Source organism: Hirundo rustica, chromosome 3 (assembly GCF_015227805.2).
Source record: "Hirundo rustica isolate bHirRus1 chromosome 3, bHirRus1.pri.v3, whole genome shotgun sequence".
NCBI lineage: Eukaryota > Metazoa > Chordata > Aves > Passeriformes > Hirundinidae > Hirundo > Hirundo rustica.
In genome coordinates this window covers 13,238,945-13,265,349 of record NC_053452.1, presented here as the reverse complement: position 1 = coordinate 13,265,349, position 26,405 = coordinate 13,238,945, and the positions used below count along the sequence as shown (strand labels likewise).

The 26,405-nt window shown below is 43.4% G+C and overlaps 1 protein-coding gene and 1 long non-coding RNA gene across 3 annotated transcripts in view; one reads left to right on the top strand and one right to left on the bottom strand.

Annotated features, from left to right (window-relative positions):
* Positions 1–5,597: 5,597 nt before the first annotated feature.
* On the bottom strand, positions 5,598–7,323 carry LOC120750884 (uncharacterized). The gene is made up of 2 exons (XR_005700190.1): positions 7,228–7,323; positions 5,598–5,919 (listed from the first exon to the last, which is right to left on the bottom strand). It is a non-coding gene; the product is annotated as an uncharacterized LOC120750884 (long non-coding RNA).
* A 13,366-nt stretch (positions 7,324–20,689) lies between these two features.
* Positions 20,690–26,405, top strand: part of SYNDIG1 (synapse differentiation inducing 1) — a 57,222-nt gene continuing 51,506 nt past the window's right edge. For both annotated transcript variants that reach the window (XM_040059180.2, XM_040059181.1), the window contains exon 1: positions 20,690–21,014. The gene's annotated coding sequence lies outside the window, so the exon portion shown is untranslated. The remainder of the gene's footprint in view (positions 21,015–26,405) is intronic.

Sequence of the window (26,405 nt, the reverse complement as noted above, 5' to 3'; positions counted from 1 at the left end):
CCAAGGTAATAAATACCTTTTAGTGTATGTATGTACCTTTTCAGGATGGCCAGAAGCGTTTCCCTGTCGCACGAATCAGGCAAAGGAAGTAGTTAAAACCCTTTTGAAAGAGATAATCCCCTGGTTTGGAATCCCGTTAGGAATGTCATCAGATAGGGGACCGCATTTTGTGGCAGGAATCATTCAAGGTGTAGCCAAGGCGTTAGGGATTAGATGGGATTTACACACTCTGTGGAGACCGCAGTCTAGTGGCCAGGTAGAAAGGATGAATCAAACATTGAAAAATCAGTTGAAAAAGATTTGCCAGGAAGCCAAAGTTCAGTGGCCCCAAGCTCTGCCAATAGCATTATTGCGCATCCGAATAAAACCCAGGGAGAGGATAGGAGTCAGTCCGTATGAAGTATTGTATGGTAAAGCTTATCATGCTGCAACCTATCAGGGGGACCCCCATTTAACAGGGGACCAAGTATTATTAAACTATGTGTTGTCTTTAAATAAGACTCTTGCAGCTGTACGGGGAGCCTTGCAGTGGAACCGCCCGCTACCACTAGAGAACCCAGTTCATGACATCTCGCCGGGAGACCATGTGTACGTGAAAAATTGGAGGGTGGAGCCTCTAAAGGAGTCATGGAATGGCCCCTACCAAGTGCTGATGACCACGTATACCGCCGTCAAGGTCGCTGGGATTGATAACTGGATACACTACACCAGGGTGAAGAAGGTACCGACGAGATGGGAGGTGCAGCCCATAACGGACACCCGGGTGGTATTCCAAACAAAGCCCTGATCATCTTGATACTGATTGTTTGTCAGTTAGTAGCCTCAGCAGTTATAATTCATGTACCAGACCCTTTAGTCTTAGTACTGGAAAGTGGAAATGTTGAATTAACCTGTTTGTTTTCTGACAACCAGAAAGCTGGATCCCATGAAATTAATGTGAGATGGAGAAAAGGCCTTGACATCATAAGTAAAGGAATAATAACACTTTGGAATGACCATCAGCAATCAGGAAACACTACCTTAAGGATTCCTAAAATCACAACTTCTGGAGAAGGTAGATACACCTGTGTAGTATGGATAAAAGATAGTTTTGATTATGGGGATTTCGAGTTGGAAATTATAAATGAAAACTATACCAGTGCAGGTTCAGTAATAGTAGCACCCTTGAGAACAAGCCAGGATATTTGGTTGGGCCTGCCATTGAGAATTAGTTGTCAATACACCTTGAAGAATAATTGCAAAAGAAGAATAAGGATTAGCTGGTGGAAAGAGAGAGAGATGGAATGGGATCAATTGAAGGAAGGAAGTAGTGAGTGGAAGAAAGAGTCTAAAGGGGTCGGGTGGTATAATATCACATCTTTTGCTTCAACAACTATGGCAGGGAATTATCTGTGTATAGTTAAGTGTGGATTAGATGGAGGATTTGGACTTCGGGAAGTAGTCGCTAGAACAAACCCGGATCAGGGAATAGGAGCAACTGAAAGAACAATCTTAGCAGTAGAAAGAGAAAATATTGCTTTAAATTGTACAATATCCCAAAATTACACTGAGTATGGGTGGTGGCATGAAACAAGGATTAGGCCGGGATCAAAGTATAAAATCACAGCAGGGAGAAAGGAAATAGCATTGCAAATTACTAATGTACAGAAAGGGGATGACGAAGGAGAATATTGGTGTTGGATAGCCCGAGATAATTGGTGGGGTCACAGTCAGGAAACGTTAAGAGTAAGGGACATACGAGTTACCAGACAGGTCCCAGAGAGAAATCAAACCCTAAAAATAATAGAAGGACAGGAAAATTTAATAGTAGGACTAATTCGAGACTTCGGAAGAATGCAAAATACAACTTCAATAACAGCCTGCCTGCCTCTTCCCCAAGCGGCTGGAGACCTGATCCCGTGGGGAATTATACCCATAAGGGAGATGCCAAGCGCCACCGCGAATGTGACCTGGAACTGTGAAATAGTGTCTAAGGAGATTTTAGGCTGGGTAGAGGTTTGTATGTTACGAAGAAAGATTAGTAAGCAAAATTGTCAGCAAATACCAGGATATTATAGATGGATAGAGGATCCAAAATTGTCAGCAGATACCAGGATATTATGGATGGATAGAGGATCCAAGCTTAAAGGAAATTGTTTGGTGATTGGAAAAGTGTCCGAGCCATGCGATAAGGTCCGAGTTCGGAATAAGAGAAAGAAGATAGAAGAAGTATGTCAGAATACCACTGAGACAATGACAATGGAGGAGTGGAAAACAATCTGGGGACCTAGTCTGTTAGAAACTTATAGTTATCTAGGGAAAGTGAATTGGTGCATAATGTGGGAAGGGAGAAAGAATCAAGATTTTGGGCAGAAGTCATTATTCAAAGAACAATATAGGAAAAAGGTAGAGATGATGGAGTTATGGAATTGTACACAGGTACTAACCTGTGACACTCCACCAGTGCAGATTGGACTTGAACCAGTGCGAGTGCTGTTGCAGTAGGGATGTGAATGTAGAGGATATAATCACACCCTTGCAAAGAAAGAAAAGGAGCCCTGGGATTGCAAGATGACCACGGTTAGGAGCCCGGGAAATTTAGTTTGGGTTATGGGACATGGATTATGGACTACGCACATGCCCATAGATGGTGCAGTTACATAAATTACATTAGGGGTTCCTACCTTATGCCCATTCTGGAAAACTTCTAAGCTGCAAGAAAAGGAATTGGTAAGCAGAAAGAAAAGAGAGATAGAAGATGATGCTTCGATTCAGGAAGATTGGCATGAACCTGATGATGGAGTAAAAGTAGGATGGATGTTAGAATCACTGTTTGCCCCTATATCATCTTACAGAAACAGGGAGATGTTGTACCGATTATTAGGACAGACGGAGAGGCTTGCAGCTACAACTAAAAAAGGTTTTAGAGACTTGAATCTTCAGCTGCAAGCGACTACTAGAATGACATTACAAAATAGAATGGCATTAGATTTGCTGCTACTTAAGGAACATGGGGTTTGTGGATACTTAAGAAACAGAGTAGACCATTGCTGCGTGCACATCCCAAACGTGACGGAAGAAATAGAAAAAGATATAAATCAATTAGAACAAATAGAATCCAAAACAAAGGAGATACAAAAAGATGCTGAGCATAATTGGGTAGGAGCCCTGTTGAGCTCCTTAGGGATCCAGGTTTCCGGTTGGGTATCATCTATAGTACAATATGTAATAATGTTTGTAATCATGATAATTGTAGTGATCATTGTATATAGATGTCTTTTAGGAATGATTCTGAAAGAAGGGGCTCACACCAAAAGGGTAATACAAGCAGTTACCCGAAGAGAAGTGACACAACCTCGTGTAGCTGAGACTCAAACCTAAGAAATTGAGCATCCTTGCAACAGAATTGAAGAATGCTCAAGAGGGGGGACTTGTTGGAAATTAACCATGTTGCTAGGAGAAGTACAAGGAAAGAATGTGCTGACAAACGAAGCATGAGGAACGGACCAAGACGTCGCGGTTAGGTGATCACGGTAGTCAAAGAAGAATAGAATTTATGGTGGGAGCCTTTGTGTAAATAAAGATAGGGAAGCAGGTGTTGTGGGAATGGGATATAGTCTATAGAAATTAGAAGATTAATGTTAAACTGAAATGTCATGTATAGCACGTACGTTGATGATGTAATCTGTAAGAAATAGTATAAAACCTGTAAGAAAATGAGGGTCGGTGGGATTCTGATTTGGGACGCTAGTCCCCGGGTCCCCGGGCCCGAATAAAGCACCGCATAAACTACTTTGTGGTTTGTGTTTCTCTTCGTTGGGCAACACTATGAGCCCTCAGATGTGTCAGGAATAGCAGGGGACAGCATTATTGATATGCTCCCCTACCACCAAACCAGTTGCAGGAGCTTGGAGGGAGCAAAGTTTTCAGTCTTTCTGTGTGCAGAACAATGCACAGCCACAGAGATTCAAACCTGAGTAATTCACATGCAGACAATCCTGCTCCACACAGCTTAACATTTTACACAATGTGAAATGATGCATTTAAGAAATGCATAATTGTTAATGGTACTGTTAAAACTTTCATGGTGTTGTTTGTCAGATGAAGAAAGGTCATTCATCCCACTGCTAACAGGTTCCACTACCATCACTGCCATGGGGCAATGTTGATAAGAAAATGAAGGGAGGGCACATCACACCCTCAAAACCTCCTTTATCTCAAGTCTTTCCCAAAGATAGTGTATAGAGTTTGAGCTTCCCTCCCATCATTACTTATTTAGATTTAACAGGCAACTCCACCCATCAGGCTGGACCTATCTTCCCAACCAGAGGAGGGGAGCCAAGCCACAGGTTCAGCCTCCCAAATTTCAAGCCTTACTTCTGAATCTGCTACTGATAGAGGCAGTGTTAGCAAGATACCAGGTGTTCTCCACACTTGCAGCCTATCTGGTGAGAAGTAAGACGGAAACAGGCTGGCAGGAAGAAGGGGTAGCTCTTCTTGCTCCTGTTTCAGTTCCTCCTCTTCCTCCCATTTGTTATTTTGCTGTCTCCTCCTCCAGTCCTGTTCCCCAAATATCTCCTCTGCCTCTGAAACCTTCACAGACTTTCAGAAATGTTGTATGTAAAGTTCATATAACATGATAAAAATATGATTACATTTATTTATACAATTTTAATATTAACTATACAAAATTTATTTAGATATAGTTTTATATTAAATTTATATACTTTAGGGGAAAAAAAAAGTGGGAGGCAGGATGGAGAACTTGATGTTTTCTGTTTACCCTCTACAGCTGGTCATTCTCATGCTCCATTGAGGAGCACCTGGAGGTTGAATTTCCTTAGTCAGCTTCTTCCCTGCCTCCATACAGCCTCTCTGCTAGGCACACAAATGTGAACCTATGGAAATGGGCGTCCAGCAGCCTGGGGACACAGACCTAAGGACACTTCTTCAACTGTAATATTTCTTCAATAGAAAACCAAAGTTTTGAGTTGCTTCAGTCCACATTCATAGCATTAAAAAGTAGGGAAAGCTACCTCAGAAAGCCTTTGCCTTTCTTTATGGTTGGGCTCCTAGAGCTCTGCTTTGCCATGAAAAGTGTTCTAATTCCCTACCTCCACCCAGAGCAGGGTCTGTTCCATCCATACCTGTAAGGCTCCTTGCACCAAGAAGCCTTCATCTCATGTGGGAACCAAACAATTAGTGGCTGCCTACAGAGCAGCCAAAACCTGGCCCCAGTAATGAAATGAAAGTGAAAATGGTAATTAAGCTTCCCTAATGAGAAAAAAGACAGACTCAAAGGAACTGAGCATAAAAAGAAAATAACAAAAGCTCTGTCAAAATGTACTATACGATTTTTAGCTTTTCTTTATTTTCTGGGGACAATCACTTTGTATTAATGTAGTGTCCTCCATATATTCATCAATTAAGGGTTCAACTATCAGCCAGAAATATTATTGTCATCCTAAAGATGTGAAGAGTCTGTCTTGGCCATAGAATACCTCCTGAACCACATACAGAGCCCAGTTTTTGAAAATTCCACATCCTGAAGTTCCCTCACCATGGTGTCCCTCCCTTTCTTCCATCCCTGTTCAAAGAAAAACTACATTGCAAGACAATGAACTCAAACAGCTTTAATGCAATAATCTCCCAGAATTATTAATATCCCTTCTCCAGGGAAAAGGAGAGACTGGGGACCTTCCTGAATGTCCATTATCATACAGTCACAGAACCATAGAATTGTTTAGGGTGGAAAAGACTCTTAAGACTTCTTTGGTCTGCTCTGTAGGTGGTTGATGTGTTGCAGAAGGACGATGAAGCAGGGATGTGAGAAGGCATGGAGGGAGCAAATTCCAACTATCCAAGACCAGGAAATCCTGCTCTGGTGTCAGCACCTGTGAGAGCCAGGGAGGTCTCACCTCCACTTCTGTCCTCCAGCTCCTACACTGAGAAAACACAGAATCATTGTAAAAAATGACCTTAGCTGGAAGGGACCTTAAAGATCATCTGGTTCCACTCGCCTGCTATGCTCCCTCCTATTTCATGATTTATTACTAATCCTGTAGGTCTGTCCTACCTGCCATCCCAATGTTACACTACCATCCAAGGCCCCAAATTTTGCTCCTTTATACCACAGTGGTCAATCCTGACTTCTGTAAAATGGCTCAATATGGACAATTTCCCACATTAATTAAGAAGAAAGGAACAATGCAAGAGAAGTGTTGTGGGGATTCACCTGCCATGGTTCCAATGACATTACTAAAAGGAGCTGGAAAGTGAGGTGTTGAAGAAGGAATAGTGCACAACAGTCAGCTCTGTGGGCTGGTTTAAAACCCAGTGAGAAATTAAACACACTCAAGGCTGCTCTCCTTATCAATAACGGAGGAACACTGGGAGAAATTATAAGTTGGAACCCAAATTTACTGAAAAATCACAATAACTACAACAAAAGAGTATACAAAAGTGAGCGAGATTTTTACCAACTAAAGGGGGTTATTCATCACCAAACAAATGAAAACACTTCCTGAAGAGAGTGCATGGTATAGAATAGACAGGGCTAAAAACTTCACTCCCCCCCCCTCCCCCCCCCCCCGCCCCTGTACCCAGGACACCCTGTCAAAAAAACCCAGAATGATAACACATTGTATTTAATAGTAGCTTTCCAATGGCTAGAAATGAATATTTTAAAGGAAGCATGGAGATACTCTCAAGGAATGATTTAATTATTATTTTGAACACTAGAGCTTTCTCTTTTTGTCAGGGATTGTCTGTTATTTGCACAGTGCCTAAAACTGCTTCTCCTCTCTGGCCTGAGCCATTATTGTAATAATAAGAAGAGCAGCCGCTGTGCTCTGTATATTAATGGCCATGTGCCGAGGTGAGAGTGGGTTACAGAATGCTGGCAAAGATGTAGAGAATAAAACAACAAGGTTTGGATATGAAAGGTATGCTTAATGATAACTGTATAAGCAGGGGGGAACTGACAAACCAAAACTTTGGTGAAGAAGCATAATCCTGCTGCAGGGATATATTAGAAAGACAACACAGTGATGGAACTGTTGGAGAAAGAGAACGTCATAACGAGAATTTGTATTTGTGCCTGGCTTGAAGGCAAAACCAGAGAGAGACTCCAAGTCAGAAAAAAACAATTTAATAGGAGAGAGGGGAAAAAAAAAAATAAAAATAAAATAAAACAAAACAAAACACATGCTATAGTACAAAAGATCACTGACAGAGTCAGAATACAACCTGAAACCATGGTGGTAGCAGTCCAGATGAACTGGTCTTGTTGAAGCAGTGTTCCCTCAGAAAGGTCTGGTAGCTCTTACCCTCTGAGAATCCAGTAGGTAAGACTGCCTGTGCTGCCCCAAAGCCCAGATTATATCCAGGTGGGAATGCTTGGCTCCTCCCCCTGGGCAGAGCATTTCACAATGGGCTGATCTCATTCTATGAGTCCTGCAATGGGTCCTTGATTGCCAATTAAACAGAGATAGCTCCTGGAGGGAGTTATCTATGAGTCATGCAGCAGGGCATTGATGGGCCATTAACAGAAGATAGTCTGGAGGCAGGGGGCAAGGGAAACACTGCCCAACCTAGTTTCAACAGCTCATGTAGATGGTGATAGAATACATACTTCGGACACATTTTACATTGCAACCTAGGACAGTATTTTTCCCCCTTTCTCTTTAATTTTCTTTAATTCTTAAGAAGAAGGTAGAAAACAAAAGATCCTTTCTCAAAGAAAGGATGAAGAGGGTTTTTTATTGGTACCACAAGAAACAGGCTGTGAACATGAAATTCTTTAGGACAAGGGTGACCAGCAGACTGCGGGATTATGTGAGCAGGCCATACTAATAAAACTGAGGTACTCAGGACATACTTCACTGGAAATAAAAGAGAAGATTTTTAAGTAAATTAAATGAAAATTAAAGCAAACTTGTAAGATGGGATGTTTAATTCCGCACTGTTCAGGAGGTATAAACAAGAATCCCACACAAAAGAAAGGTTTTGATAAAAGGCAGGATGCTGCTTACCTCTGGTCTTTCCTTTGCCTTTTGAAGAAGCTGTCCCATGAGGCACACAAGTTTGTAAGAAAAAATGGGCAAATCTGAACAATTTTAGCAGATGCAAAGATCTTCATAAAGGCAAGAGGACAATAAATAACCAGGGGCCAATCTCAGAGGGTAAATGGCACTGCCCTGACCCCACTAAATTATCTTTTCATCCCTCATGCTGCTGCTTGGGAATATGTCAAAGCCATGATAGGGGAAAGTGCCTGGAACGTTGTGCTAGGGAGTCAGAACATTTTTTTGATTTTATGAGGGATCTTTGTAGAGGGACTTTGTTTACCGTAATTAAAAAAAAAAAAAAAAAAAAATAGACCAAGTAAAACTCCCTATTATCCAAAATCCTCCCAAGAACATTACTTTATGATGTTCTGTTGATATTTCTCTGACCCACTTGTCCTGGTGTTTACTACTTCCACCCCACAATACAGCAAACCTCTTTTGCCCCTTCCATTTCTCTGGGATGAGTCCAGTTCAATCAGGCTACTTTTCCTGGCATATCTATTGCCTAAAGTATGAAAAAAAATTGTAAGTAAGTTGCCTCTTCATACTCAATGGAAATAGCTAATCTATTTGATTTTTATCAAATAGAATATTAATCAAATTTGGATATTTATCTGTTTGACCTCTCTGTGAGGTGACTCTCATCAGCCCCCCCCAGCAGCTCTGCAGTAACAGCACCCTCTCCAGCTCTCCAGGCCACTCCTGTCAGACAGCAGCTCTTCCTCCAGGCATCTTCCTGCCTGGTCCTGCAGCTAAGCACGAACCCTGCTGTCTTAGTGGAAACCATGCAAAATGCATTTCTTGGAGATGTTTTTATTCCAGATCCTTTCCTTTGTGTGAATACCTTTTCACACAAAATACAAAAATCCAACAGTGTTTGTCTAAAAAAAAATTATGTGAAGGGAACAGCTTCATGAAGCTAATAGTTTTCCCTCATTTATCTTCCAAGTCACTCCAGAGGGTAGGAGGATGAGGAGTTGGAAAAGAGCTGAAAAAACCTTCCTAGGCTGGTACTGAGGGACCCAAGCTAAACCCACCTTGGTGCACCTGGAAGATAATTCAAAGCAAGTTTTGGGCTGACAGCAGTTGCCATCTCCATGCCTGCAGGGCCCAAAGAGACATCTTGAGTCCTGTTCATTGGACTACCACACAGAGATGGATATGGCCAGGTCTCTAACGTGGCCCCTGGAGAGCAGAAGGCTCCCAGTCATCCAGTCAGTACAACTCAGATGTTTAAATATTAATCCTTCTTATGCTGGGGTCCCTCTTGCTTTTAAGCATGGGGTTAATCACCTCCCAGAGAAGTGCTGAAGATTCTGCTATCCCTTGACCCTCAGCCACAAGCTGGGGACCAAGAGAGCTGAAAGACCAAGTTGCCCAAAGAGCAAACATTAGAAAGAACTGATTTAGAAATATATTGACTGAAAAATTTTAATTGCTAAATACAGCATATGAAGTAAAAATAAAAGAGGAACACAAATGGGGTGGGAAAATTTTCATCCTGTCAAAAAATTACTTTTCTGCCTACTGAAATGTTTCAACAGATACATTTAGCCCAGCCTTTCTTTGCATACTGAGACAATTCAGAAAATACTTCCTGAAATGGATAAGACTCCCCCCAATGCTCTTTATTTAGTTTCTTCTTTATAACCAGATTTAAAACAGCAGTCCCATGAAGATAACCCTTAATGTGATGATTAGGGCAGATTTATTATTCCAGCTCATCTTCTCCCCTTTTGCCAGTAATTTGGTGGCACACAGAGCTGAGATTGATGGTCTGCTTAAGCATGCAGCTAACACCAGTCTCAATTACTGAAATGAGCTATTGAGAAAAGTTTAAGAAGCTTCCCCATGCTCCTCATCATCTTCTAAACAGTCAAAGTTCTCTCACCAAGAGAAAGAGTTGGCTCTTCCTCGTCTTCCTTTAGGTAGTGCCATCAGATTGCAGCTGCCCAGTCAGGTTCCCCTTAGAAGTAACAAATTTACAGTGTGCCAGGGAGCTTCAAACTCCAGCATGACAAAAATTAATGGCATCTCACATCAACAGCAGGAAACTGTTGTTCTTTGGAGCTCTTCTTCCCAGTGTACAAGCACATCAGTAATGACAAAAGGCCGATCGGCAAGTCAAGAGCAAAACTTCCCCTGCCTGCAGCAGCCCCAAGTTTCTCCATAGCTCTGATGGGGCTGTGACTAGAAACCTAAAAGAAATACACAGAGGGTGCTGTAGGCTGCTGCAGAGGCTGGGAAAGCTCTGTTGTTTCCTCCTTGTGGCTGTGCAAAGGGCTGAGGGCTGCCAACATCTCTGCCTGGCCAGGGCACTTCTCCTGGCAGAATGCTGGGAAGAGCAAGCAGCTGTACCCTGAGGACTGATTGACAAACACTGTCATCCTTTGCAGGTGAGAGGCTGGCCCATGCTGCTGGCTGTAGTGGTTGGTTCTTCATCTTTTAAATGGACTGTGAAAAAGTGTAATAACAAGTACATTTTTTTCCCCCCCAAAATATAAGCTTTTCCCATTTCACACATCAAAGCTGCTGTTTTGCAACTCGGGCAAGTTTGCTATGCCATCCTTTCTCTTTCCTGAGACTTCTCAGAGACTCTTTATGAAAATCTGGCAAGACAACAACTGATCTCACCAGGGTGGCATAGTTTGTCTCTCCTTCTCTCTTACTGTAGATAATTAGGCAAAACTTAAAACAATGAAGTTGTGTGGTATTGACAAGGGATCTTTGGAGGTTTTTTCTCCACCTGAGAAGTTGGCCTTTTCCCAACTGAACATCATTTTGAGTACAAACAGGCTTGAAGCACTCCTCATCACATGTGAAAGTGATTTTGAAAATTCCTGCAACAGTAGGTCTCTGCAATCCCAAGAGGAGCCCTACAATGCTTTTTCTCACGCAGTCCCAGTGGAGTGGAGTACTTGCCACTTGAAAGCAAACACTGCCGTTTTCCATAAACGAAAATCACACTCTAAAACAGTGCAGTTTTCCACAAATGAAAAAATGAGAAGTTGCAACACCTAAACATTGTGGAGAAAAGTTAAATTTTCATTTTGGAAGCCACCAAATTTCTCAATGAGAACAAACACCTGCTGAAAAGAAAGAAAGAGAGAACAAAATGACAAAAGCCCCCAAAACCTCAAAGAATTCCTGCTGAAAAGCATTTTTAATAGAAAAATTCAGGGCCAGATGGTGCCTGCAATACTCAGCCTTGACTAAAGGAGAGTACAAAACTCTACCTAAGAAATGGGGGGGAAAAAAAAAAAAAGTTCATCTGGAAGAGGTGGCTGTTGAACATGTACACATTTTCTGCAACCATACAACAAGATGATATAAGTCTGGTACCTCTTGCAGTTTGGGATGCCACAGGAGCTTAAGAATTTGGGTCAGATTGAAGGAATGCCTCCAGATGTGGCCAGGAAGGCAGGCAGAAAGCTAGAGGGCTTGAAAGAGGAGGACAGGATGATGAATTCTAAATCAGCTTTTTTTCTGCCCACATAATACAGCATTTCTGCCAAACAGATCTGTGAATATTTCTGGTAGGCTTGGGTATAAAAGAAATAGGATACAGAGTGTGCCCATTTGGAAGAAACTACTAGCATGTTATTAAATATTTAACCTTACAAATTTAATTTGTTAAATCCACTAGGAGCTGTTTCCAGATTATTTGCAGTGTGCTCTGGGAGTGGTTCCAGGTGAGCAGTGAGTTTAGCCCTACTTGCTTACCCTCACTCTGGGGCAGAAGGGCCAACATGGAGTGACGAAGGGTTTGAGTTCTCTTTCAGCTCTCCCTTTATAGAATAAATGGCTCTGTTTCCCAACTGGTTGTGAAAACAAATCATTGCAGTGTAGCTGTTCTGATTTACACCCGCTGAAGGCCTGGACTCCAGTTCAGAGGAAATGGGCTGCCAGTTTAATTACTTCATCCTTGGTATGGTATTAATAATCTGGGAATAAATTTTATGACACTAAGTAACAGCAAGATTTTGTCACATGCATGACATTTAATGTGTGGTGCATGGTATTTCGACTCCTCCTGCATTCTTTTTTAAATTATGCCCCTTGTGATTTGAATTTCAAAGAGTACTTCTATTTATTGATGGTGACTGGTCTCAGGAGCAGCTCAGTGATGCTTTGTTGGCTCATCAGATTTGATTCCATGCCCAGATGCTAAGGACAGAAGCATGCAATTAATTTGGAAGCACAACCCTTGACTGATTTCAGATGGGAGATTTTTCTTGAACACCAAAGCCCTGATGTGTCCCTGTCTACCTTTAATATTGTCTCTACATGGAAAATATCTTCCTTTTCCATTACACATCTCTTTCCTTAGAAGGTATCTCAAAATTTTGCTATATATAAAAATGTAATGTACAAAGGAACTAGCAGAGAACCACAAGCTGTAGGTGATCCCTTCGTTGCAGGGAAAAAGAGATCTGAATTTTTGGGACACTGATGAGTAAGGTGAAAAGGAAAATTAATTTGGGATCCAGACCTCTTCCCATAAGCAGGAAGGACAAGAGACAAAAAACTGCCTTTTTTTCAAGATCATGCTTATTTTTATTTTCCTAGAATGATAAGAATCTTTGAAGCTTCCTGAGGAACTTTCCTGTACACATCCCACCCCATGCCCTGGTGCTCTGAGCCTGCAAGTTCTGGCTAGGTTAGGACAAGAGGAGCACGCCTACCTCAAAACATCTCCATAGCATGATGTAATCTTGGGAGTTAAGGCACTAGGAACACAAGCTTCTAGGCTTTCTGCATCACACAGGATATGCAGAGAATCTTCAGAGTACCCCTAGGGTATTTGTTGGGACATTTGTTTTGGGAAAAACCTGTCCTCTCTCTTAAGAAGTACTACATGTGAAAAAAAAAATTCTCATTATATATAAAAGACAGGTAAGCACAGAGAAATTAATATGAAGGATAAATTTTCGTTCCCCTCTGCAATCAATCAGTTAATTCAATGAGCATTCCTGGCAGCTAGGTATTTTTCAGCCAGAGAGATTAATTCTTTTAGTCAATCTAGTGAAATGCTGTGGGGCCACTGAAGAGTATTCAAGACATTTCTCCTCAGCTACACTACTTACAAGTCATGATGTCCTATTCTTCTGGCCTGTCTCCTCACCTTTGCCCTTCCACAGGTTTTCATATCAGTATCTTTCTCCTCCCTACCTGTGAAATCTGACTGTTTCTCATGGAACTATCCGTAACTCTCATCAGCTTCTCACTCTTTTTCTCTCTCAGGTTTAGGACCTTCTCTTGTGCCCAGTGGTTTTCCATGGAGGACAACACTGAGATGAGGCCCTGTCACTGCCTCCATGCCTTAACAGGCCTGCAGGCTCTTGTCAAGCATCCTGAGGAGAAGAGGGACTGTGTCCTTACCTGAGGAGACTGGAAGTAGAAATCTGAACTCCTCTTTATTTTCACAGCCTGTTAGTGCAGAAAGAAAAAGGCTTTTTGTTGCGGTGCCTTATGCGTGGTCTCCATGCTTGCCCGGGCTAGCTCAGGCACCGCGGCGTGGAAAGGTACAGACAGCTGGCCATGCCAGCTAACCCGATCCTGCAGGGTCTTGGCTCCCACGTGACCTCGGCAGTAGGCACAGGTGGTGCAAGGCAATGACAGCAGAGATAGAAAGGCAGACTCTACTGAGCAGGTCACAAGAGTTTATTGGAGCCCCGGCACGGGACCTCCTCACCTCCAAGTAACTGCCCAGGCAGAGCCCCCCAGGCTGCTTGCCAGCAGCTTTTATTTGTGGGTGGAACAAGGAGAAGAGGCAGTGGGTGAGCAAATCAGGGATCACCAGGGAGAGATCACACGGCTGAATGATATTTTCATAAACCATACATAAATGATGGGGATGGACCCCCTCTGGATCTGACCTATCACTCAATGCCCTTGAAAGAACTTTCTAGCTCCAGGGGAAGGCCCCGAGATGACAGGCAGACCACAGAGGAGGGTGGCAGTGGGGGATTAACATATAACGGTTGGAGGGGAGAAAAACAGGGTAAGACCATTAGGGACAACAAACCAGGGTACATAGAATGAATCATAAACTAACAGCACATAGAGCACATAGAATAAAACCAAAACAAATCCCACATCACTACAGCTTTTTTTTTCTTTTTTCTTTTTTTTTTTTTTTTTTTTTTTTTTTTTTTTTTTTTTTTTTTTTTTTTGCCAACACTAAAGTTTTTTTTCTAATGTTACAGGACAGGCACTGTCTAGTTTAAATCTGAAGGATGATGGAGAATTTGGAACCCATCATGTCCTTTGTGCACAGCTGCTGTTGAGGCTTCTAAGCTATGGGGCTTCACCCATGCTGTGTAGGCTGCAGGCAACAAGAGCCTGGCATTCTCCTTAAATCGTAATTGCCAAGGTGGAAATAACACACAGAAGGCTCAGCTCAGCATTTTTCTGCTTCCAGCCACTGACTCAGAGTGTTGTATCTCCCTCAGATGACTTGTGTTGAGTGCCTTGGCACTGCCTGGATGATCCAGGGCTTCTTCACATACCCAATTGTTGTAATGCATTAATTGGGTTTATATTGTGTTTCATTGGATTTGTAATCATATGGTTTGTCCTTGCTCAGCTATAACCCAACCCTGTTCCCCTCCCACTTTATCCCTGATTGGGTGTCTTGTTCCTGCCTCTGGGCCCTGCCCCCTGGGGAAAAAGCCCCTACACGGGAGGGGCCTCACTCTCTTTGGCACCGGTGAGCCATCGGGAGGAGCTCCAGCCAAGCAGGGCAGGACTCAAGAATAAAAGCTGTTATATCCCACCCAGTGATAGAGAGCAGACTCTTTCCTTTTGCCATCGGTGGTCGTCTAGTCTCATTTAAAAACAAACAAACAAACAAACAAACAAACAAACAAACAAACAAACAAAAACAACAATACCACACCCAATAATCTTTCTTTAAGGGGGTGAAAATCAGAAACGTTAATTTAACTTTACCCATCAGCAATTAATTTAACCCATCAGCATGCCCAGATATAAATCCAGGTCTGAGATCCCCTACAGGACTAGGTTCCTCCAATCCCTACTTTTACTCTCCTGGCTCCTAAGGTATCAGATTTTTGGGGAAAGTACTCTCTCTTACCATGTTTATACAAAGGTCCCTACATAGTGGGTGCCTGAGCAATCCATAATGGGTCAAATTTCATGGCACTCAGCCTCAAAAATGTGTCTGATTTCAACAAAGCAGTTTCACTGTGGATGAAAAGGCATTTAAGGTGAGATGCTAGATAACTCAGGAGATCCTTAATCACATCCAAGAGGAACTTTATTATCTGAGTTATATAGCTGACTCGGTTCAATGTCTGCAACACCTAAATATTTCACCAGGGGCTGGTTCCTTCCTTTATAAAAAAAGTCACAAGGTGGCCTTGGCATGTTTTCTGTCTGACAGATGGCCACATCTCAATTAGCACTAACCTGTACCTTTGCTGTCTACCTTCAAAAGCCAGTGTAAGGCAGCACAAAAAAGACACAATTCCCTCTCCCTTGGAGGTGCCCATACTGGTCAAAGATCCACCTTTTGAACAGGAAAGCATTGCTGCCAGAACTTGCTGTAAGGCTTCCTGGAAGAATCCAAAAAAGTTCAAATGCGAGAGCTGTATGCAGTGAGGCAAGGCACAGATGGCAAAATAAAAGCAGCACAGGTTTTTTCTGAGCCTCTGAGTCTCTCAGCTCCTGGACCTATCAGAAACTGGGCCAATTTGGCTGAATTCAAGCAACTTGTCTAAGGCGAAGGAGATACAGGCAACCTCTTCTAGAGTATAAAATATATAAAAGGTTAGTGCTGTCCCACTTTTCCTTACAGGTCCCTCCAAATTAACTTAGCACCAGATGCAAAGACCTCCTTCAACCTCCTGGCAGATGATATCTAGTTTCCACTTCTGGTTTAATTAGGCAGAGGGATTGTGTTTAGATTTTTCCTCTGTTGCAAGTAAGTATGCATATCCAGTTTAAAAAGAAGAGTTCAAAGCAATGAAACATTTGACCTTGAGCTAAGCTATATCATTCTCTCAGCCAAAAAATTGTATCTTTTGCTTGTCGATTTGCTGTGTGTCGGGTTTGATTCCCCGGCATTCAGGTGGTTTTAGAGTCCTGGCCCTCTGCAAAGCTCTGTGCCAAACCGAAGGAAGAGACAGAGTCTTCAGATTTAGATTTTTCAAGGTTGCATACTTCATTTATTGTTTCTTATCTTACAATTTTCTCAGTCCAACAAGATGTTTGCCACGGCTTGGACTTCTCACGTCTCCCCCCGAGCTGGGTTGTCCTTATCTTTTATATTAATTGCTACGTATTTCTTATTTACTATTTCTCACCAATGTCTATCACTATTACTAAAAAGGTCATCTTTACTCTGACCCAATCCTCACTAACTACTTTGTGCCATGTCACTGCTGAAATGGAGTGAGGGAAGGAGAATGAAGAAGAAAGAGACAATGCCCCAGATTCTCCATCTTGCTCCCATTCACTTCAATGCTAGGAATCTAATATTACTGTTTTTTCACCCTGTGATATACTAAACTACTATTTTTCACACTCTTGTGGTCTGCAATGCTTCCTGCAGTGCAAGAAGCCTTTCCCACGGACTGAAATCAAAACCAGTGTCTCTCTGAGATCTGGGCTGGGGTCCAAGACCCCCCTGTCCAGGTCTCTGACCCTCCAGGGCAACCAAAGGAATGCCCTGGACTCCAACAGCTGTGAATACACAATAAGAAAAAAAAGTGCTCAGCTTGGCTTAATCAGACTCTTATTTTTATTCTGGTGTTACCATATTCTATTAGCTTTCTGTGAATGTTTACATCTTATATTAGAGTCTTCTCATGCTTCTAACATAAACAAGTAGTTGTTTTTCACATTCCTCTCTGATAAGGGACAACTGATTGACTTCTAGCCTGGCCAGTGGGATGGAGAGGTAGTAACCTTGTTCTCCAATCCCTAGTCACTGTCCAGAATCTATATAAGCAAGGTAATGAAAATAAAGTTAGCCTTCTTTTGCCTTAGAGTTTGAGCATGAGTATAATTTCTCTTTGTGTCCTCTAGCAACATTCTGGTTTCAGAACTACCAGCAAACAAATCAACATAAACCACAGCACCCACACAGCTCAGCCATTCCAGCTAACCAGTATTTCTTTCCCAGAAAGTTAAAAACACTCCTGGCTATGCCTTTGGGATTGGATACAATTACATGGAAAGATTATTTTTGCCTTTGGCAAGAAGAAATTACAGATTTTGGGCTACTTCTTGATTGTTCTGTTCCATCACTCTGAATTGTAATCATACTACTTATGGTTCAGACCATACCAATAATTCTGGTGGCAGAATTTTTTGCCTGACAGAACCCACAAGACAAAAGCTTTGCACAACTTGGAGCACAGGGTCCTAGGGCCTAGGTGTGCCTTCTGAGTGATGAGCAATTCTTTGGGTACTGTAGACCTGAAGGTTATTTTTTTATTCTGGTTCATTACCACTGTGAATTCCAGCTCTCAGCTCTTCTCCAAAACCTTCACCTTTCTATCTCCTCCATCTCCTTCTGCTAGGTGTGCACCACAGGAAGATGTAGCAGAAGGTGCGCAGTGAAAGATTTAAGCTAGGTTCTTCTGGTAGAGAAGGAAGTTTCTCTGCAGTGAAAATCTAGGCTTCAGTCTTGTACTGAGAACAGACAGGAGGAGCAGCACTTGGTCTGTTCTCTCATCTTCCCTCTCCAGTGATAGGGGGTGCTGCTGCTCTTCCTACAGATCACCAATGCATTTGCAAGGCACTGCCTTTCCATTTCTTACTCGTGGTGTCCTAAGCATGCATCATATCTTAGATTCTGACTTTGGACAGCTGAGGACCACAGTGTAACATGACATTCCCACGAGCATTTTAGCACATCAGTAGATGCACCAGTTAATGATTCTCCTGAAATCCTTCTGGCTATCACAAAGCTCTCACACTCTCTCTGCTCTAACGCTGTCCTGGTTCCCACATGCTTTGGCCCTTTTTCCCACAGGCTTTCAGAGCAGCTTTGTCTCCAAGGTCTCTCCCAGAGCACCCAGGGGAGCAAAGATCAGGACTGTGTGACTCCCCAACCAGGTGCTGTTCTTTAAGGTGCTTCCACTGAAGGCAGTGGCCAGTTGTTGGTCAGCACTAGCCCTGTAACAACCCTTCTCAGAGCGACTCCTGGTTAAATGATTTCCCTGAAGCTATAGTGATATGTGCCTGTGAAGTTTCATCCCTTCCTTGACTCCTACAAACCTCCATTTTGTAAGAAAAGCTGTTTGTACATGTCTGGTCATTCCTGCTTCCAGGTGGCATTTCTTTTTTGACATCCTGCCTTGATGGCTCCCAAACCCCTAGCTCCTCACAGACAGAAACTGGAGGACCATGGAGGCTCACAAGCCATCGTGGGCTTCTCTGCTCCAACAGCCATCACACCCAGTGAAGTGGACTTTCTTCCTCCCCACCTTTGCCCCTTTCAAATATCTCCTTATGTTGCTGTCTGTCAGTGCAGTGCTTTGTGCTTTTGTCTGCACAGAAGCTTTCCTGCTGAGTTGCTTCTCCATCAGCTGTGGAGGAAAGCACCTTTAGGAAAAAAAAAAAAAAAAAAAAAAAAGAAAGGGTTAGTTACCACTGCTAGACACATAGCATCAACCTCCCAATTTCTTTCCATGAGAAGCTGTGAAATGTGCTGGCACTCTGCATTAAAGGTGCTTTGCACAACCTAGTATTGAAGAGGACTCTCAGCGATGCTGCTGCACTTGAAGAGAAACCACCAAATCCCTAACGAGCCTGCTGCAGTTCACCTGCCCCACCACAAGCCCCTTTCTTTTGCTATTTGAAGAACTTTCTCCAAAAATCAGCAGGGTACCAGTGAGCTGCAAATATCTAAATCAAATCAGGCAAAGTCATCAGCTTTCCAGAAAAGAAATAGTACAATTTATGGCAAATGTAGTGCCATAATTGACACTAGTTAATTATGAATTAATTAGTGTATTAGTAAATTCTTTGATGTTTTGGGTAAGAGAAGAGGCTGACTAGAAAAAAGGGAGAAGCATGCCCTCGTCTGTAGCAATGGTTACAGCCCCTGTCATTATGATAACCCTGTTGGATTACGATTGTTACTCTACTTAGATTTTCTTGGTTCTGCTGCAAAATTCAAGTAGAACAAGTGAAGCCAGATTGCCTCATGGAGATGAAGTCCCATGGTCTTCCCAAACTGAAGGAAGAATGTGTTTAGTTTAGTTCAGGGAAAATAGTAAAGGCAGAGGAACAGTGCTAGGGGAAATTATTACTTCCCTAATGACACTGAATCTCACATTGATAACATCATGGAAAAAACCCCCATATTTTAGAAGTGTCAGAAGGAAACAAACTGCCTGGAAGCAAGAAAATTAGACTTGATCCAGAAATCTCTTCCCCAGTCCATTCTGCAGAAATGAAATTTTTTTCTTAAAAAAAAAAAAATCCCAGCAAATCTGCTTGGATTTCCCCTTATTTCACAAATACATTTGGTCACTAAAAATGTATTTCAGCAGGAATTCACCATCCATCCTAACCAGATGGTATCTCCAATCAGTAGCAGTGATGACTGATGAATTTCCTCTGTAGGAGCTGAAATACCTTTGGCTGCAAGCCAACACCCCTTAAAGTTATGTGCCTGTACAAGCAGAATGGAAAGACTAAAAGTGTTACTTGGTAAAGGCATAATGATGGTGATTTAGAGACTTCTATTCTCAAGAAAGTAAAGGTGAAAAACACTCTGGAGAATCAGGGTGATCATAATTTGGGGCTATTTCTGCTGATTATGTATGAATTGTCTCCCAGTGCCTATTACATTAAGGAAGAAATTGTTTTCTCTAAGATACAAAACCTCCCTGAAGTCCAGATCAACTCAGGAATGAGCAAGGAACCAGATATTTAGGAGGAGAGAAAAATCTTCTGTGAATACCACTAGGATATACTAAACACAAAATGTTTAAATAAAATAATTATATAGAAGAGCAGAAAACAGGGCTGGAGAAAATCCCTAAGACAGTATCAAGTTAGTTAACATGTTTTTTAAATCTTGAACATTCTCCTTCAGCAAAGATTTGGCATGCCTTCTTTTGGTAGTATGAACAACAAATTATAAGCAAGCAGTTAGAGAAAAAAAGCATAACTCAGAGAGGTGGAGGCAACAGAAATCCATCAGGGCTTTATGTCCTCTTGTCTCTCTCCCTGTAGAGGCAAAGGGAAGCAGTGATCTGAACGGGACATGTGATTTCCCAACATCATTTTGAGCCGTGGATGTTGAAGCGTCTAGAAAGAAGTGGTGACGGAGAATCTTTAAAGCAAATGACTTGGCTAGGAGGCCTGTTGGGAATGGAAAGAGTGAATGAACACTGCAAGATTATTAGTAACGTGGGGAATACCCCTCAATGCCGTGGGATGCAGCCCAGTGCGTTCGTCATTACGCTAAAAAATAAACCACAAACATCTGAAGTTGTCCAGAGCTTCTGGAGCTTCCCCATCGTCTTGGGGAGCTGTCCCGGGATGCTGGCAGTGCCCTTGTGGCTGGGGTCCCGAGGTCCCTCCGTGGCAGGCAAGGCGGGGCGGGGGTTACACACCGAGGGATGGGAGGCTGTTCCTGCTGCGCTGCAGAAGGAAAGTTGGCCGCGCTGCGCGCAGGGCTCGTTTTCCTGCCTCTCTCTTTCCATCTGCCTCTCTCTCTCTCTCCTTCCCTCCCTCCTTCCCTCCCTCCTTCCCTCCCTCCTTCCCTCCCTCCTCCTTTTCTTCCTCCTCCTCCCGAGCCCACAGTACCGCCGAGGCGGTGCAGGCGGTGCAGCCCCGTCTAGCGCTGTGCAGACCCCAGGGCTGGTCCCCGTCGCCGCCCCCGCCGCGGGGATGCTGCCAGGCGGAGCGCCCGGGCGCTGAGCAGCCTCTCCGGCCGCTTCAGCGGGAACACCGCGCCGCGGGTCACCTTGCAGGGAGGTGAGTTGACACCCATCCCACCCTGTCCGATTCCCTGCGGGCAGCGATGCGCCAAATACCCGCTCCGCCGCATCCTCCGCAGCATCCTCCGGAGCAAGGAGCGGAGGCGGGGACACCGCGGCTCCCGCAGCCGCCGCGGCGGAGGGACTCCGGGGGGAGCACAGGAAAGCGCAGGGGCTGAGCGGGGCCGCCCGCAGAGGTGCTTCCCTGATGCCCTGCGGAAAGCCCAAATTACCACGCCCGGTCTTGCCTGGCGGGGTCTCAGGGGAGAAGAGGCTTTTCCAGTGCGGCGGCGAGTTTGGGAGCACTGGAAGCGAAAGTGCGCGCGGGGTTTTCGTTTTCCCTTCCCTCCTCTTCCCCGTGAAGAATCGCATCTAGCGCACTGTGGCAGAATAGCTTTTGCTGTCAGACCCCGTTCGCCCTGCCAGCCCAGGGAAGGGGAGAGGGGTTGTGCAGGGGTATGCGGGGGCAGAGCCCGAGCCGGGGGCAGTGGAGATGTTGAGCTCCTGGCATCCGCAGCTGCCCGTTCCCCTCGCTATGCTGCTCTAAGAGAGGCGCCGGAGTGAATTTCTTTTCCTTCCCGTCCTCTAGTTTGAGAGCAGTGGCATTTAAGTTGGAGAAAGGGATGGCTGGGTCAAGGAGGCAGCAGTGGTCCCTGCTATCGGTGTGTCTTGGTTTGGTGGCAGTGGGGTGATGTTGGATTAGTCCCCCGTACCTGCCACGTCCTTCTGGATGGGGTATCCAGGTATCACTAAAGTATCATGCAAGGGGTCAGTTCTTCAGTAGGAAGAGGCTGGTAATGTACTGAGACCTTTCTGGAATTGACACTCCAGGAGTACAAGCTTTCTTGGAACAGGTTTGGTAGTGCTACCCCGTCAGAAGTGTGTTGCAGGGGGAGAGGTGCAAGGGTTTGTGCGGGACTGGTGGTGGTGGTAGGGTATGACCCACCACCCCGGATAGAATATGGAGCAGGAGTGGCAGGAGTTGCTCCAGGGTGCAATCTGTTGAACTGTGCCTTCAAAATCACTGGAGGGAAGCTGTAGCCTCTGTGTGTAATGAAAGAGAAAGAAAAAAATAAATCCACAAAAAAGTCTAAACTTTCTAAATAGACTAAATATGCAAATTACAATTAATTAGATATTAATCTAGTGTAAACAGAACATTAGCAACAATTAAAAGATGCTTTGATGGTCTTAAACTCAAGATGATGCATTAACTGGCACATAGAGGGGGATTTTTGTGTATTCTAAAAGGCAGTCAGAACAGAGAATACAATTTCCTACATTCATGTATTTAAATTACTTAATTTAATTATAGTTAATTAACTGTCATCTTTAAGGTAGCTGCAAGTAGATGGTCTGTATTAATTTCAAATTACCTTGCTCCTAAGACAAAGACTGATTTTACTGGACAAGGTCACATTTTATTGGCAGTTTTGGTAACTACAGGTCACGCCAGGGTGTGTCTCGGATAAATTAATTTGTAGGAATAAAATGAAATCTCCTCTCATTAAGTGGGTAGGCAGATGTCTCACTGGTGCCATACTCTCTGGAATAAATCTCACACACAGAGGAGGGCTCTTCCTTATACAAATGCAGATGTAATGCAGTACTGGTGTACACAGGCACCACCACAACACATTTAACTCAAGGAAGGATGCTCTGAGGATTTAAAATGTTTTTACTTCTGAGGACAGTATTAGAGAAAATGTGCAACTTATTTTGATAAGGTGTTTTTGTCTTTCTTTCTTTCTGCAGCAAATTCATATCTGCAGACATTTGTAAAATGCTTCCAGTAGAATTTTTTAATACTGCCTATATGGTTATTAAGATTGCAGATTACATATGTGGTTATTAAGAGTCAAAATTTTATTGTCTTCACTTTGAAGACTCGGATTTTTACAGACTATGGTTTGTACTGTGCAGTTGAGGGGAAAAAATTGGAAAATAACTGCAGAGATGTGCACAGGAGATGTTCATTGACTTTGCTTTAACAAACATGAATAATGGCTGTGTGTGAGTGTCTGAATACACATCCTCCAGCTATCGTGAATTGTTGCTGAGTACCCTTTCTCTGGCAAAAAGCTGGAAACTACTTTGATGGGATCACAGCAAAATGCTCCTCTTCAGATGTAGATGCCTGTGACCCTGAGGATTCACATGGAGTTGGTCTAACCTGTAGCACCTAAGAATCAAAAGATTCTGTGATTTGAATTTAGTACTGTGGTTGTTTTCACTGCACAAGCAAAGACTGCATTTTGAAGCAGTGGTGCAGTGCGTGAATGGTGTGAGTTCATGCATGCCTTTAGCAGTGCTAGTTTTATACCTGGCATCCCTATGGATGTGTATTTGTATGTGTGTCACTATAAAACCTGAATGTGCAAAGTTCCCTCATTTAGCAATAGCTCTCCAAATCTGTGCTGTATTTCTGTCCTTACACTTTGAGGCTTCACCGAGGCACAAGAAGAATGAACTGACTGTTCACACCAAGTTGGCATAATTCTAGCAGAATTTTGATGGAGTTTGTGTGCTTTGATTGACTGCTTACATACCTGAAAAATCCCCAGGGAGAACAAAGAAATCTGAAACGGTATTTGCTAAAGGACAGAATCATAGAATGGTTTGGGTTGCAAGGGATATTAAGACCATGCAGCTCCAAACCCCTGCTATGAACAGGGATACATTCCACTAGCTCAGGTTGCTCAGGGCCCATCCAACCTGAAAACTTCCAGGGATCAAATAGTTCGGTTTCTAGAGAAAGGATCTAGGAAAGGCATCCAGCCTGGTGCCAGGTCCTGCAGGGCAGCTGTGCTTCCTGCAGGAAGCTCAGTGTGCCACTTCAGGACATATCCCACAGCAGCTGCCTGCTACATGAAATGACTTATCCAGTCCTCTCCCAGAGGGTGGTGTCCCCATGTCACCCACCCAGCTTCCAGCTCCTATTCTTGTGCTCTTTGCAACAGAGCATTCTCCCTTCTTCCAGCTGCATGTGGCTCACAAGATAATGGAGGTAAAGTTGTGATGTGGATATGCTACCAGCCCAAAGCCTGTGCCTCGCATAGAGAAGTCCCTGAGGGCCTATATCCCTTCTCCCAGAGAACAGAGAGGATAGGATTTTTCTTCATGTTCAAATAGTGCCCTGAGACTAATAGACATCTGTATTACTCATTTCCATTTTTGTCTCTGCAGGGAGGGGAGAGTACAGGGTTAAGAAAGGTCTGTGAAAGTCAAACTATGCCCCACTGATGCTACTGCTCTGTTTACCCCTGCCTGCTGTCTGCCTCCAGCAACCACTCTCACCATGGCTAAATCACTTACTTTGTAAAGATTTTGTCCCATGGTATAGTTCTGGCTCTGCAATTTTTCTTAGTCTTATGGAGCACAGCTGATTTTATGGCCCCAGAAGTGTCTGTTTACTCTAATCATCCTTGCCCAGATGAACTGACTCGAGTAATTTTACAGTGTTTTCCTAGCAAAGTGACTTACAGCCCTGGGGTGCTTTGCTTGGGGCAGGAGGTATGGAAACTTCCATTTTGCACCAAGTCTGCACCACCACACCATCTTCCTGTTCTGTCACCTCTTTGTCTTCCATCTGTGCCTCAGGAATGCCTCAAGTTCAGCCTGGAACACAGTACTGTGGATACATGTAGAGCAAGTGTGAGGCAGTGTCTTGTCCTGCTTTGCTTCCTGGATGCAGTGAGGGAAAGCAAGTAGAGCCAGATTAGCAGCGTGTGTGCAAGAACTGGGCTCTCTAGGGGCTCGGCTGCCAATCAGGAATGAGACTGGAGTGAGTTAGTAGGGCCAGTCCTGGACCCACCTTTAGCTGCTCCTGTCTGTGGGCCAGCCTGGTCACGAACACAGACAGGGATTTGAGGTCCAGGGGGAGGCACAGGATTCAGTCAGCAGGCAGACCAAGAGGGCCAGGGGATGCTATGATGCTGGTATTTGTGAAAGAGACTGTCAGGATTCTTTTGGAAGCTCTTAAAGTTAGAATCGCTCCTCATGGTTCAATCTCCCCTATTCGAAATGGGTGTGGGGAGCTCATGGGTGATTCTGGATACATTTGGGGTTGTATGATGCTCCTGGTCTGCAGTATTGGGGAGCCTCTTGAAAACAGAAAAGAACACAGTCAGGCTTTCGAACTGCTTTCACTCTGCAGAGTAATTGCCAGAAGTGGTCCTGGTGTCAAAGGCATTTTTGCACTGGTGCCTTCCACAACTGCCAGGGTTATATACACCACAGCAAGATGCTGTTAGTCAGGCCAGTTATCTATTATCTGGAAAGTGCAGTGAATGAAAAAAGTTGTGAGTTCAGAGTGAACCCCATTAAAAATTAAGGCTGAAAAAATTAAGTTGTGAAGGAGAATTGCTAGAAAAGTCGGAATGTGTCTTTATTTTTTTTTATTGGCAGCAACTTGAGGCATGTGAATAAAGCCAGCTTGTTCAATTAAAAATAAATAAACATTGCATTTCATTTTAGCTCAGGCATTATGCTTCCACCTGCTCTAAAGGAAATACTTTATTGAAGAAACAGCATTATTATATATTTGGTCAACGCAAGGTAATTCCTCCTTTCTTCCCCAGTTCATTCTTTAGTTCAGGTACTGAATTAAGCAATCAATTATTCAGGCAGATATGCAGATGGTAATTGTTTTAACATCTATCTCTGCACAGGCAATCAAGAGACCTGGATTTTATTTCCAGCTCTTGACATGACCTTGGGTGCATCACCATTCTCCAAGTTCCTCCTTTTTAGAGGGACAGATCACACCTCACAGTGGATTTGCTGCATATTGGTAATACTAAAATAGCATGGAGGGCTTTTTAATTCCACTGTTAGTGATGAAACATTTAGCTATCACTAATGCATGCATTCCTAATTTTCCCAGTGTTAGTTAGTTGCACTGCCTTACGAAACTCCCTGTAGCTTGCTTAACAGGGCAAAAGGAACTCCAGCTGCTGAAATATAGCATTCCCTTAAAAAAAAACCCTACTTTAATAAGCCCAGCTAAATCAAAGAAGAAAAATACAAGTGGGAAAGGGTTTTTTTCCTTCATTTTGTTAAATATTTCACTTTGTAATCAGCACTCCAGATCCATACACGGCCTGTGATTTCTCTCATGCATAAGGTCTGTATTTGTTGTTGCAGTTTCTAAATGTCTGGAATGCCTCAAACAATGCTGAAGCCTATTGCGTTGTGTTTTAGAATCTCCCTCTTACCTGGTAGCTCATGCCAGGAAATCTGCAACTTCCTTTCTTGATGTGAGGCTTGACTGCTGTTCATGAGAGCTTTCTCCCCTCTGCTTTCTCTGTACTGGCAGAGAGGAAACCAACTACAAACCCAGGGGCATTTTGTTGAATCTGATAATCCTGGGGCTGAATCAGCTTCTGCT